We start from the raw sequence: 2,530 nt of genomic DNA, 5'->3' as shown, positions 1-2,530 counted from the left end.
TATAGGCTGTTCTACCCACGTATGACAAAAAATGCGGTAGTCGCCAAACACCCTGTATATGTTCGAAATGGGAAGCGGTTATAATTTTTGTACGATAATATCGCCATATTCCAGTTGCCGCTTGTTCTTTTGTTTCTTCTTCTATTGCTACTCGTTTCATTTGCCAATCTCGCGATATATGCATATGTTCTACTTTTCTCAATTCCATTTCTGCTGGTGGAGTATCCGGTTTTTCAGCCTGCGGACCATAATCTTTGTCTGTCGTAGTATATTTTACTTTCCGTATCACCGATCTTTTCTTTGTGCCATATGCGATTTGTGCATGTCTTTTTTTATTTTCAAACTCCACAGCTACTTTCCCTGGTTTCGTTTCAAGAATATTGCTTAGGCAACTTATTGGTTTACCAGTGTTAAATGTGACAACAGCAGCATAACAATGTGTCTGGTATGATCCTCTTAGACCGAAATTAATTTTTTTTCTACCAATATTTTGATATTACAGAGTTAAAAGTTTCAACTCTATTACCGTCTTTATTCTGCAATAAACTTTTAGCATTCCATGCTAAATATTCGATACGAAAATAGATTCCTTTCTTGATACATTTAACTCGTTTCATCAACGTCTACAGTTTACATTGGAAGTGGGAGACAATTCTCTCAATTTTCTCGATATTTCGATTAGCATCAATAACAACTTTTTATCTTTTGATTGGTACCAAAAACCCACATTTTCGGGGAGATTTTTAAATTTTTTCTCAAACCATCCGATTTCTCAAAAGAGAGGCATTATATTCAACTTAGTGGATAAAGCATTATGCTTATCAGATTTTCAATTTCACTCTAAAAATATAAATTTCATTATTGACATATTAATTAAAAATGATTATCCGGTGAAATTTATCTTTGAATGTATCAATAATAGAATTAAGATTATCAGACATAATAAATTAATCAACACGAATATTTCGATTGATGATGAAGAATCAAGGACGGTCACTTCTTGGTTTACGGTTCCGTACATTCCAGTACTTACGGAAAAATTTAGGCGGTTTAACAGGAACGACATCAGGGTATCATATTTTAGCGCTAATAAATTGAACAAATACATAAAGGTTCAAAAAGATAATGTAGATTCTCTGTCGAAGTCTAACGTTGTGTATAAGATTGATTGCGAAGACTGTGATGCTTCCTACGTCGGACAAACGGGAAGAAGATTAAAAACGAGGATCACGGAACATCGCAATCATATACGGTGGAATACCAGCTCTAGATCCGTGATCACAGAACATAGAGTACAATTGGGACATGATTTTAAATGGAATGATATTCAAATCTTGGACGAAGAACCTTGTTATAATAAACGCTTGGTTTCTGAAATGTTGAACATCAAAAAACAAAACAACAGTCTTAATTTACAGACAGACACAGAGGGTCTTCATAAGTCATATATACCGATCATAAACAAGGTCTGACTTTGCATTGCCAGCAGACTCGCATTACAGTTTCGCACGTCGTGTGGATAGGTCATGTATTCCGATTATATTCCGGTAATAATTCTCAGACAAGATACACGTATAATGTGATCATTTTTATAAAAAATTTTTATCATCGACATCATCGTTGTGATGTGATATATTTATCTTATCATCATTGACTCCAAAACTTGACGAACATTTCTACCACATGGATTTTGCGGATAATTATCACAGAGAGGTGAGTGTTTTAACAGAGAGACGACTTTTCTGGTCTTTATTACGATTTTATTAGAAACATTGTTTCCTTGGTTTTTATCTTTAGAACTACGGTGTTCCTTCGCAAACGATCTTCCAATCGCTTGACGGGTTCTGTCGTCCCTCTGAGAAAATACTTCGTTTATTATTTCCTTTATTCTTATGGAAAACAACCAAAGACATATCTTAGTTTGCGAATTTTTACTTGTTCTTCGATTAATTTAAATTTTTGTATTGCGTTCACATCTGAGGATGGCTAAAATTAATAGCCGAAACTAGTAATGTTTTTGAAGAGATCAAATTATTGTACTTAACATCTATATATCTAAATTGCTTTTATAATATATGTTTATCATTGATTATTTTTAAGTTTTTAAATACATGTAAAAATGATATGATCTATTAACGTCTTTATAAATTGACTCTTGAAAGCCTTATTTCTTTTTGTATGTTGAATTTAAAGAGTCCTGTATATTCTCTTATTATATATTTAAATATTTCAATACATTTTGCAGTTTTTCATATATTCCACATTTTTTCAATTGTGGAATATAATTTTCTTCATTTTCTTTTTGCGATCCATCGCAGAAGTATCCAATTTTCGCACATTCATTATGCTCGCCAAAAACGTGACTTATGACATTATTAAGATCTAATTTTAAGGACACAATTTTTTCCTGCATACTGGTCTGCTCTTCCAAACGATATTGTACAGCTTTCGTCACAGCTGTTCTAATTCTAAGTATACGACTGTCAATCACATGTCTTAATTTTCCTAAACGTCCTTTTGTTTTAGCTAT

This window comes from Trachymyrmex cornetzi, unplaced genomic scaffold (assembly GCF_001594075.2).
Source record: "Trachymyrmex cornetzi isolate Tcor2-1 unplaced genomic scaffold, Tcor1.1 scaffold1075, whole genome shotgun sequence".
Taxonomy (NCBI): domain Eukaryota; kingdom Metazoa; phylum Arthropoda; class Insecta; order Hymenoptera; family Formicidae; genus Trachymyrmex; species Trachymyrmex cornetzi.
The sequence above is the reverse complement of the archived record's forward strand: the minus strand, read 5'-3'. Positions refer to the sequence as shown.